The 13,041-nt window shown below is 36.7% G+C and overlaps 1 protein-coding gene across 1 annotated transcript in view; it reads right to left on the reverse strand.

The window, feature by feature from the left end:
• KCTD8 (potassium channel tetramerization domain containing 8) overlaps positions 1 to 13,041 on the reverse strand; it is a 355,593-nt gene that overhangs the window by 153,152 nt on the left and 189,400 nt on the right. The window lies entirely within an intron of this gene.

A 13,041-nucleotide genomic window follows, 5' to 3' on the forward strand; every position in this document is an offset into this window, starting at 1 on the left:
TTTTTTTTTTTTTTGGTTCTTCTTCCTCACTCCCTTCCTTTCTTTCCTTTCTCATGCCCAGCTAGCCCTGCATGCCTTCAATACCCCTTCTTGATGGGCTGTGTCACACCGCTTGGCCAGAGAGCCACCAGCACACACCTCCCTGGGTCAGCGCTGTCCTACCAACAGCCTACCTTGGTGCGTTGTTTGTTCGGTTTCTTCTCTCTCTCTTCCGTCCTTCCTTTCTTCCACCCAGCTAGCTCTATGTGCCATTCCTGCCCCTTCTTGACCAGCTGTGCCAGCCACTTGGCTAGAGAGCCACTGGTACATGGCCTCCCAGGGTCCTCACTGCCCCCACCAATAGGCTCCCACAATACCATTTTTTGTTTGTTTGTTTTCTTTTTGGTTGTTGTTTCTTCTCTCTCTCTCCCTTCCTTCCATTTCTTTCTCCCACCCATCTAGCTCCATGTGCCACCCCTCCATTCTCAATGGACTGTGAGAGCCTCTGGCACATGGCCTCCCCAGGTCTGTGCTGCCCCAACAGGCCTTCTCCCTCAGCATCATAATTTTTTTCTTTATCTTTCCCCTTCTTCCTTTTCCTTCTCCCTCCCACCTAGGCTCTGAATGGCCTCCACACCTTCCTGACACACTGCCCAGCAAGACAGAGACATCATCTTGCTGCCACTCCAATTCCACCCTGCCCCCAACCGCAGGCTCCCTTAGCATCATATTTATTTTGTTGCTGCTTTGTTTTTGGTTTTGGTTTTTTTGTTGCTCTCTCTCTCCTCTTTCCTTTCTTTTCTCCTGCCCACTAACCCCGTGTGCTGCCCATACCCCTTCTTGACAAGCCGAGCCACACCGCTCAGCTACAGAGCCACTAGCACACAGTCTCACTGGGTCTGCTCCTCCCCCACTTGCTGAATCCTACCAGGCTGCCATATTATTTACTTTTTTTTCTTTTGATCATTCATTACTTTTCTTTTTCCTTGCGTCTGTTTCTCTTCTTTCTCTCACTCATTTAGCTCTACACATCACATCCTCTCCCTTACCGCCTGTCTGTCTGCACTTTGAGCCAAGCCCCTCACCCTCGAGTGGCATCAGCACAGATCATCGGACCCTGCCCTGCACTGCTCCTTGGCCCCGCCCCGTCAGCCCCAGTACATGCTGAAAATGACTCATCCCTGCCCCTACTCCCCCACTGGACCTACCCTAGTACACCATAGTAGAGTGAACAGCCCTGCCCACCTGGACAAAGTGGTGAGAAGAATCTTGTCCAAAGATGAGCAAGCAACAAAGCACACCCTGCCAGCCTGCTCAGACATAACCAAACAAAACAAAACAGCAGGATGAAACAAACAAATCTACAATCAATAAATGAAGAAAATAATTCCAGAATGTCCCTAAGACAGCAGACTATATCAAAACATGTATAAAAAAAAAGTCAGGATGACTCCAGAAAGTGACCAAAATTAACCACCAGATGATATTCCAGTAGAAGAAAAGGCACTGGAATTAACTGATAGGGAATTCAAAACTCTAATATTCAGGGCTCTCCAACAGACGAAGGAAAATACAGACCAAAAAAAGAAAAAATAGACAAAATCAGGAAAACACAGACAAAGTAATGGAAGAACTATGAAAAGAAAATCAAGAAAGCAATACCATTTATAACAGACCCTAAAAAAATAAAATACTTAGGAATAAGTCTAACCAGAGACGTAAAAGACCTTTACAGAGAAAACTACAAAATACTACTGCAAGAAACCAAAAGAGACCTACATAAATGGAAGAACATCCCATGCTCATTGATAGGTAGACTCAACATTGTGAAAAAGTCAATTTTACCCAAAACAATCTACAAATACAATGCAACCCTGATCCAAATACCAAGAACATTCTTTGAAGAGATGGAAAAACTAATCATTAACTTTATATGGAAAGGGAAGAAGCCCCAGATAAGTAAAGTACTATTGAAGAAGAAGAATAAAGTAGGAGGGCTTGCACTACCTGACCTACAGTAGTCAAAACAACTTGGTACTGGTACAACAACAGACACATTGACCAATGAAACAGAATTGAGAACCCAGATGTAAATCTGTCCTCCTACAGTCACCTGATCTTCAACAAAGGCCTAAAGTTCATTAAATGGGGAAAAGATAGTCTTTAACAAATGGTGCTGGCAAAACTGGATGTCCAACTGTAAAAAAAAGAAACAGGATCCACACCTCACACCATATACAAAAACTCAAAATGAGCAAAGGATATGAACAGACATCACCAAAAAAGACATTCAAGTGGCTAACAGACACAATAGGAAATGCTCGAGATCACTAGCCATTAGAGAAATGCAAATCAAAACTAAAATAAGATACTATCTCACCCCGATATTACTGGCACAAATAAAATAAATAATAAAAAAAAAATAACAAATGATGGAGAGGCCGCAGGGAGAAACTCTTATGCACTGCTGCTCAGAATGCAAAATGGCACAATCATTTTGGAAAACGATTAGGACCCTTCCTTAAAAAGCTAGAAACAGAAATACCATACGATCTATCTATCCCTCTCCTAGGAATATATACCAGAGAAATAAGACCTGTCACGTAAATAAACATATGCACACCAATGTTCATTGCAGCATTGTTCACAATAGCAAAAAGATGGAAACAACCTAGATGCCCATCAACAGATGAATGGATATAAAAACTATGGTGCATACACACAATGAAATACTACCCAATGATAAAGAGCAATGATGAATCCCCAAAGCATCTCACAAGATGGATGAATCTGGAGGGCATTATGCTGAAAGAAATAAGTCAATCACAAAAGGACAAACACTGTACTAGACCACTACTATGAAAACTCATGAAAAGGTTTACACACAGAAAGAAACAATCTTTGATGGTTACAAGGGGGCAGGGTGAGGAAAGAAAAACACTAAATAGACAGTAGATAAATGATAACTTTGGTGAAATGTAAGACAGTACATGATACTGGAGAAGTCAGCACAACTTGACCAAGGCAAGGTCACGGAAGCTTCATAGACACATTCAAACTCCCTGAGGGACCAAATTACTGGGCTGAGGGCTAGGGACCATGGTCTCGGGGAACATCTAGCTCAGTTGGCATAACATAGTTTATTAAGAAAATATTCTACATCCTACTTTGGTGAGTAGCGTCTGGAGTCTTAAAAGCTTGTGAGCAGCCATCTAAGATACTCCACTGGTCCCACCCACCTGGAGCAAGGGAGAATGAAGAAAACCAAAGACACAAGGGAAAGATTAGTCCATAGGACTAATGGACCACAACTGTGACAGCCTCCACCAGACTGAGTCCAGCACAACTAGATGGGGCTCGGCTACCACCACCGACTGCTCTGACAGGGGTCACAGTAGAGGGTCCTGGACAGAGCTAGAGAAAAATGTAGAACGAAATTCAAAATCACCAAAAAACAAAACAAAAAACAAACAAACAAAAAAAACCAGACTTACTGGTCTGACAGAGATTAGAGAAACCCCAAGAGTATGCCCCCTGCCCCAGGCTCCCTTATAACTCAGTACTGAAGTCACTCCTGAGGTTCACACTTCAGCCGAATATTAGACAGGCCCATAAAACAAAAGGAGACCAAATGGGCACACCAGCCCAGGGGCAAGGATTAGAAGGCAGAATGGGACAGGAAAGCTGGTAATGGGGAACCCAAGGTCAAGAAGGGAAGAGTGTTGACACTTCGTGGGGATGGTCACCAATGTCACAGAACAATATGTATATTAATTGTTTAATGAGAAACCAATTTGCTATGTAAACTTTCATCTAAAGCACAATAAAATAGATAAATTTTATGTTAATTTAAAAAAATCAGAATTTGAACAGATGGAAACTTCTTCTAAGCAAAGGATAACTGTAAAAGTAACACAATTTTCACAATTTGTTATTTTTCCCTGCATATAACATGTTGTTTTCTTTTGAAAACTATTTTAAGAGGTGTTTTTTCTTCTCACTTGGTGACCTTTTACCATTCATTTTGATTTATCAAATATCATCTATCAAATTACTGAGCTCAAATTACTTTCAAAAGAGATGTTCACCTTGCCCAGATTTAAAACTAGATTAATGTATTCCCTATACTTACTGGTGAATATTAACCTTAACTGCTGCTGAGATTCTGAATTCAATTCTGCTTGTTAATTTATATTTGTTCTGGGCAAACAATCAGAAGTAGTTATAGATTCAAGCCTGGAAGTCTTAAAGGTGTAATTGCTAGAAGCAGTACACAGAGGACATAAAGAATTCTGACTTGTATAAGAAAATGTCAGGGAAAAGTAAATAATAGTTATTAATTCATGTGCTAGGTTTCCTGCCTTTGTTTCTTTTTCCTCCCCTAGGAATCTGGTGAGGTAGGTTGGCTGGTAGTATTTTAATCAATTGTTTGATGACACAATGGGGGCGGGGGGGGGAACCTTGAGAACCTTTTTTAACACTGGCCAAAAACGGAACAAGCTGATAAAAATATTGAAGCATAGCTACTTGAAAATTCTGTCAGCATTTTGGAGTTAGAGAACAGGATCTAGCATGAAAACAGTGTTGAACAGTCTTTGGAAAACCAACGAAAAAGGAGATTTTTTATTAGGGATGCTATAAAAAGAATTATTGCATTGAGAGTGAGACTAGTCTACTTCATTTGTTTAACAATCTTCTTTAATATCTTTATTAACACAAACATTTAACCTCATCAATTTCAATTAAAGCAATAGCATGTTCTTCTGTTAAAAAAAGTCAACAAAGTATAAGAAAATGATAATGGTTATTACTGTCAAGAGTTTAGTGAAAGTGACACTCATGAAATTATAATAGGAATATAAAGTCATACAGTGATATTGTGGAGTTAAGACATACAAGTGATTTGACCCATGTAAGTTCTAATTAAGTATAAAGAGACAGAATGAACTATTACATTACTACTTCCAAGACATCCTTCTTTTACTAAATCTGTGTGCCTGCAGTCCTGTGGTAATGTAGGAAAAATGGAAGCCAGTCTGACACTTAGGAGATTTTATTAATCTCACTTTGCCCACCAGAACCTGCAAGTCATTAAAGCACTATCTCCAGCCAGCATAGCAGGAATGCATTTTGACCAAAGCTTTTATAAATAAAAACTAAATTTTCTCATTGAATGTGAAAAAAATTTCTTAAAAGAAAAAAGATAATGTACTCTTTTCTCATACTATCCAGTTTAAAACCCTTTCCTTATCACCCTCCAGCACCATAGCAACTTGTGAGACTATCTGCTTTTGATTTATGAAAAGCTTTGGTCCACTGGGTCATACAGCACCTATTCATGAATACTGAAAAAGTTCCCAGTGGAGGCTATTTCCTTGACAGTTTGTCCCCTGTGGTTTCATCTGGGCTCTCACCAAAGACCATCATCAATAAAACTAAAGAATGCTGCCTCTGAATAACATCTTATATATCAATTAGTGCACGGATTTCCAAACTCACATTTTTAAAAGTTGTATCCCCTTTTCCTAAGTCAATCTTACGCACAGCCCAATAAACGAAGTAGAACATATGAAAGTAGAGTTGATTTGTTAGAAGCAGAGTGAGACACCAGTTTTCTTTGCTTCAAGCTCCTCTTATTCTCTGGGTAAAGTGCTCAGGCATGTCCCCTGAATTTTAAGGCCATGGAGAACTCAGTTAAAAAGCCACAGAACTAGGACAATGTTAAGGTGAAATTTTCTAAGATAAGAGGATATAAAAAGCTAGCAGAGCACAGAAATTAGATGGTTATGAATGTGTCCTCTAGTGGGACATTCTAGAACCAGGATGTTGGCAATCTTAGATTTAGCCCCGGGCTCACAACCCTTAAATGTGAGGCCCAGGAGAGTCCTCTTTACAGGTCCTTCATGTCCTTCTTATCATTTAATTGACAGTTTCTGGGGAAGAGAAGGAAAGAAACAAAAAAAACCTTGAAATTTTAAAATGTCACAAATAAACATATATTTTATTTAAACTTAAGTATAATTACATTTCTTTAAGTTTTGATATAAGCATTATATTTCCTTTACTTAGATATGCAACTATTAATATTAGTGATATATTAAATATCAATTCACTTTTCATAATTTCCCCTTTTGTAAAATAGTCAGTCTGGTCATTTGGTAGATAAATTAAGATACTTGATAGTATTCAACTCATCTTCACTTAATAGATTGACCATTAATAATGGTTTTCTTTGGTTAAATATTTCTAATCCTCACCCAACTGGAATTGTTAACTAAAGCAATTTTGCAGCAAAACCAAGTATGCTTGTATTCAGCAATTTAAGACATGGAAGCATAGTGCAAATAAAGATTATGTATGCAATCTTTTTGAAATCTAAACAGATGAAAGGATTTAAATTTTCTGTTTGGCAAGAAAGAGATACATTTTCCCCCATTTTTATGATCTTGGCACTAAGTTCATCCTGAAATTTCTTCACCTTTCTTCCCACCCTTGTTGTTGTTAGGTGCCATCGAGTTAATCAACTCCTCTTGCCACCCTGAATGCCTCTCTAGTCACAATATTCAGGACAAGAAAAGACTATGGGAAATCTCAGCCCCAGCCACCTCACAATGGGAGCCTGGCAGTTGGCCTTGGAAATGGTTTTGCCATAAAATTAATGGGATAAAGGGTATGGGTTTCAATAGCACCGTAATAATACCCCGTGAGTTAATTAGATATTTATGAGTAGGCATGGGCATCTAACAACCATTCATAATGTTATTATAATATGTTTCAAATTGATATTAATGAATTATGGAACAGTATACCTTACAAAGGAGCCCTGGTGGCTCAGTGGTAAAGAGCTCAGCTGCTAACCAAAAAAGGTAGGCAGTTCGAATCCACCAACCGCTCCATGGAAATGCTATGGGGCAGTTCTACTCTGTCGTATACAGTCACTGTGAATCGGAATGGAATCGACGGCATTTTTTTTTTTTTTTTGGTTATACCTTACAAAAAGGTGCCCGTTGGCGAAATGGTTAAGCACTCGGCTGCTAACTGAGTTTCGAAACCATCGGCCACTCTGCAGGGAGAAAGGACCTGATTCCTAGTAAAGATTAAAACCCAAGCCAAATCCATTGCCGTCGAGTCAATTCTGACTCATAGCAACCCTATAGGACAGAGTAGAACTGCCCCAAAGAGTTTCCATGGAACAGCTGGTGGATTCCAACTGTTGACATTTTGGTTAGCAGTCGAGCTCTTAACCACTTAACCACCATGACTCCTCCTAAAGATTACAGCCTAAGAAATCCCATGGGCAGTTCTACTCTGTCCTATAGGGTCACTATGAGTCAGAATAGACTCAATGGCACACAACAACACCATTCCTTACAAATCATTTCTAACTGGTTACAAAAAAATAAGAATATCTCAGACACCAATATAATCTGTAGACTATTTTGTCAACCTTTAAAAGTTCACAAGATTACCTGATTCCCCTGACAACACAAAGTGATGAGTGGTATCATGTAAGTCCCACTGATAATTTTTTTTGTTGAATTTTAGTAAAGAAACAGGTAAACCAGGTATTCTTTTTTCTTTTTTTAATCTTTAATTTCTGTTTTTCTGAAAAGCATTTTTAATATTTCCTACACCAACAGCCTAAAATCAAGTGAAACAAATTGCCTCTGAAGAAATGGAAGAATGACAGCTCAAATATTATTCTATCCTCAAGGTTACATCGTCCATATCATGCAAGACATAATCTGGAATACTTCACTGGATACTAGAAAATGGCCCCTTTCCATTTTTCTCTTACTTCAGGAAGACAGCTCTCACAATAAGTGTCCTATATTGATACTCCATTGTTTCAAGTGTAGATTTAACGGAACAGAAGCAGTATGCTTTCACAAATTTCTTGGTGCATCTATGTGCCAAGCGCTGAGTGGAGAGCATAAAAACCTTAGATAATACATTCAATAACTAAGACACTAACATACATAGAACATACTACTAATGCAAAGTACCAACATGAAAAATTTAGTTTAAGACAGAAAAAAACAAAAGCATCCAAAAGTAACTAAATCCAGTAAATGGAACAAATTAAATTAAAATGGCCTACAAGAATAATATTTCTAACAAACTTGTAAAAATAGAATAGCCACCTAAAATTTTAACTTATTTTGCAAATTAAGTTACATTTTGGACTGTTTTCCACACACAAAAAAAATCACCTTTTCTTTTAGATAACATTGTTCTCTGTTTCTAAAATGCCTATTTTTCCCATTTAAATATTTATCTATATTTAACATAACATATTTTTGCTGTGATGAACTGTTATTAAATTTATAGCCTCTTAGAATCAATGAAATATAGTATATTTGCATATTTTCTAGTTTTAAGGTAAACACTAATTTAACATTATCTTGTATTCTAATACCTCTTTGAAAAGTAAATAATCTCCTTGCTATATAGCTACCATATAGCCCTTTTGAATAAATATTCTGAATATTAATATATGAATAAAATACTGTAACCACTTCTCCCTATGCAAAGCATTCCAAGATCCTAAATAAGAATTGAGATATATCTTGGACTCTTTATTATCCAAGGGAACATTTTTATTTTATGTATGCAAAACATTAGAAAGGTCAGCTTCTCCCCAGTTAATCTGAGACTTCCATGGAACACAGCACTCATAGGATGCCATTCAAACATTTCACAGTAATCCCATATGGCAAAAATCTATGATTCTTCACGAACATTTTACCACTTGAAATGAAAGGTCAGTCCTTGCTTTCAAAGCATACAGTAGATTTAACAGTCTTTTTCATTGTACATATTATAATTGGTGTGTCTGTATCTGAGCATTGCCATTAGACTGTGAACATATTAGTGTCAAGAATCATCTTAGTTATCTCTCTATCCCTCTTAAGTTGCACACTGCGTGATGCGGAGTATGTCAGTACTCAAGAAAATCTGTGGGTAATGAGAGTTATAATGGCAAGTATATGCCACAAGAACACACTGCTGGACTAATAAAAATATGTTAGGTCCAAAGTTTCCTCTCTCTTCCTCTCTGCTTAGATGGAGATTTACAGTAGGCCTCTAGAGGTAGTTTCGGTGATATATAACAACTGAAATGGATATGCATTCCTGCAAAAAAGTGGCAAAGTCTCTGCCTTTTCCCCCCAGAACTCCCATGAATGGCCTGGCCCTCCTTTTATAGATTGTAAAATAAAATTAACTAGGATGAATTGAGGGTGGTGGATGAGGGAAAACAAGTATCACCACCACCACTGACTTTGCCTACGTTTTTGCTTTAGTAGCAATAAGGTGTAAATATATATTAAAATCACCTCAGGGGAAGATCTGACAGCTCCCCAGAAACAACAGGAAACAGTTTCTGAGAGAACTTCCATAAAACTTGCTTCCTGATGGTCATCCTGACAGACTCAACATGAAACAAACTCCCTTGCCTGACTAAACTTTTCTAAGTATTGAGAATAGCTATCCGTTTGGAGTTCACACTCACTGGGTTTGTATCCAAGTGACAAAATGTTACCTTTCTATAGATAGGTGATAAGATTTCTGGTCTGAACAAGTCTCAATGGATCCAGAAGAACAGAACAGAAGACATTAAATAAATAGTTGTTAAATGAGAACAAATAAAGAAACAAATGAACAAACCCTTTTAAATGCCATTTATCTTATGTAAACGGTTAATCTACAAAGGTGAAAACATAGCAAGATAATACAATTTTGGAAAAAAATAATTTTAATTTTTAATGGCAAAAAAAAGTAGATAATTTACTAATTATTCAAAATGTTTGATAATTGCCTTGCAGCTAAGTTAGAAACACAAACATGGCTAAAATTTATTTTAAAGTGCATTAACTAGATACCAATTTTTCCCCATTATAGAAGTGAATACATGCTTGTGGGTATTTATAAAAATTGGAAAGGTATGTAAAGGATATTAAATAGCCAATAATCTCATCACACAAAGATAGGCACTGCTAAAAGGCATGTATAAATTCTTACCTAACTTTGGAACAGATGTTTGTCAGAGTCCTCTCAGCCTCATTTTTCAAAGAGAAAACTCTTCCACATTTCTGTTTAAAGGCTGAGTATTTAATCATGTTTTGCTGACTACCAAGTCTTCTCTCATGCAGCCACATTCTCACATGATGAAACACCAGAAAATTTCCACTAAAAGTTTAACATGAGACATAAATCGTTGCATCTTCCTTTCTTCTTGCATATAAATCGGTTTTAATGCCTTAAATGATTTTTTAAAAATAACTGACTCTTATATAATTTTTATACTTAACAAATTCAGGGTTGTCTAAAATGACCCATAGAGGTGTATAATAACAAGCTGTTTTCATTATAATTAACTTTACACATTTATGCATAAATTAGCATAGATTATAGCCCTCCAAAGGTCTGATATTTACCAGAGAGATAGCTTCTGTTTCAGTTTGCTAATCATAACTTTTATTGCTAGTAATATAATAATAAATGTAGAGCACCTCACACAATGGAGCTAATTCAAATCACACTAACAGGAAATGAGATTATATTTAGATATTTTATGAGAAAATCATTCTCAGTTTTGTCATCTTTTTTAAAATGAAAACTTATTTGAAATATTTTATTGAGTATAATCAACTTTGCAATCTGATTTTAACAAGGGAAAATACTGTCATAAGTAACCACTAACAAAAATCATTAAAATTCTTTTTATAGTATGTTTTCTAAATGGTCAATTCAAACTAATCCTAAAGTAGTTATCAACAACTGCTCCTAAATATTTTTTTTAAATTTTTTTCTTAAACAGGCCTGAAAGAAAGTAATATTCCTTTGTATTAACAAATTGTTAAGGGAAAGAGAAATGCACTCCAAAATCTTAGCTGCAAGACAAATACAAATTCAGGTTACAAATAAATAATGAAACATGTATGATATGCACACTTATATTCATTGCAGCATTATTCACAACAGCAAAAAAATGGAAAAAAACTACGTGCCCAATAATGGAAGAATGGATAAACAAAACATGGTATATGCCTACAATGGAATACTTTGAAGCTATAAAGAATAATGATAAGTCTGCAAAACATAATATAGATGAGTCTGGAGGACATTATGCTAAGTGAAATAAGTCAATCTCAAGAAGAAAAATATTGTATGATCCCACTTTTATAAAAAGACAAAAATAGTTATACAAATCAATGTTTCTGGTGGTTACCAGGGATGGGAAAGGGAGGGAGGAGGGCTCACTCTCTAGACAGTAGACATTTTTTTCGTTTTGGTGATGGGACAGGCAACATGAATGTTGGGGAAGTGAATACAACTTAACCAAGGTAAAGGATGACAATAAGAAATACACAAGAATAAGGGACATTATTGGTAAACCTTATAACATACACAATTTGGCAAGAACAGCAGTAACAAGCAAACAATGTGTGAGTGGTTGCATAGGTAGGTACGCATATATGTGTATAGGAAGGTAAATGTGTGTATATACTTGAGCATATATAGGTGTATCTGTAGGCTTATCTATACACGTGTTTGTTAGTACTCCACATATGTTCATACATATAATAAAGCACAGAGTGGTCACAGTCATGGATACCTCCCAGACATAACCAAACACCTTGTAGGATTGGTTTACTGGGTTTGAAGGCACAGGACCATACTCTCGTGGGGCATTTCAGTCAACTGGCACAACATAGTCTATAAAGTTTCTGTTCTATATTCTAGCTTGGTAAGTAGCATCTGGGGCCTTAAAAGCTTGCCAGCAGCCATCTAAGATACAACTATTGGTCTCTGCTCATCGGAAGCAAAAGAGAAAGAAGGAAACCAAAGACCCAAAGAAGAAATCAGTCTACAGGGCAAACTGCCTACAACAACCATGGCCTCACCTATCCAGAGACCAGAAGAACTAGACAGACGGTGCATGGCTGTCACTACCAACTGTTCTGACTGGGACTACAATAGATAAAATGGGAGAAAATTGCAGAACAAAACTCAGAATATTAACAAAAGGCCAGACTTACTGGACCAATAGAGACCTGGGACATCCTGAGACCATCACCCTGAGATAACTTTTAAATTTTGAACTCAAACTACTTCCGGAGGCTACCTTTCAACTAAATAACAGATTGGCTCATAAAATAAACAATATCACCCACGAGTACTGTTCTCCTTTCATATTAAAACAACAACAACAATCATCTATTCACAACCAAATGGTCAACATTTACTCTAAAGCAAAGATGAGAAGTTCAGAGGAGGCAGGGAAGTAAGAATAATGGAAACTGAACAACTAGAACGGAAATAATGAGAATGCCGATACAATGTAAAAAATGTAACCAGTGTCACTGAACAATATGTGTAGAAATTGTTAAATGGAAACCTAACTTGCTGTGTAAAATGTCACTAAAACCTCAATACAATATTAAAATAATAATAACATATATGAAGTCATGTTGATTAAACCTCACTTACACTAAGCTACTCAAGGTGCATGCAATCAACCCAGCCTCTTGCACCACCCTGTAAATGTTATTGATCAGCCTTTTTATGACTTACAATGAGAAGTAAAAAAATTTAAGAAAAGCCAGGGCTAGAATTCAGAACTCCAAAAGCTGTATGTTCTTCCCCTGTGACATACATCACATTTTAGCCAAAAAATTAAAAAAAAAAAAATCATTTCCACATATGGGGAGACCAATTTAAATTAAAAAGACCTAAGAATTATAACAGACAACAAACTCAACCTCAATAAATTGTGTTATGTAGCACTTTAAACACTCACGTTGTGAAGTCATCCTACAATTGTTTACACGTGATTTTTTTGAGAGGAATATCATTTCTAGAAAATAGTCCAGCACAAGATGTTCATGTGTTCAATAACTCTTGTCAAATGAAGATATAAACGTTCAATATGTTGTCATTATGATGTTAGATTACAAGCACAATGTGAAAATCTATTTTAAAAAAAAAGACTGGTCAGGTTACCAAACCATCACTTGCCTTGTCATTTATTTCCCAATTAATTGCATAACTAAATCT

This window comes from Trichechus manatus, unplaced genomic scaffold, assembly GCF_000243295.1.
Source record: "Trichechus manatus latirostris isolate Lorelei unplaced genomic scaffold, TriManLat1.0 scaffold00231, whole genome shotgun sequence".
Classification (NCBI taxonomy): Eukaryota; Metazoa; Chordata; class Mammalia; order Sirenia; family Trichechidae; genus Trichechus; species Trichechus manatus.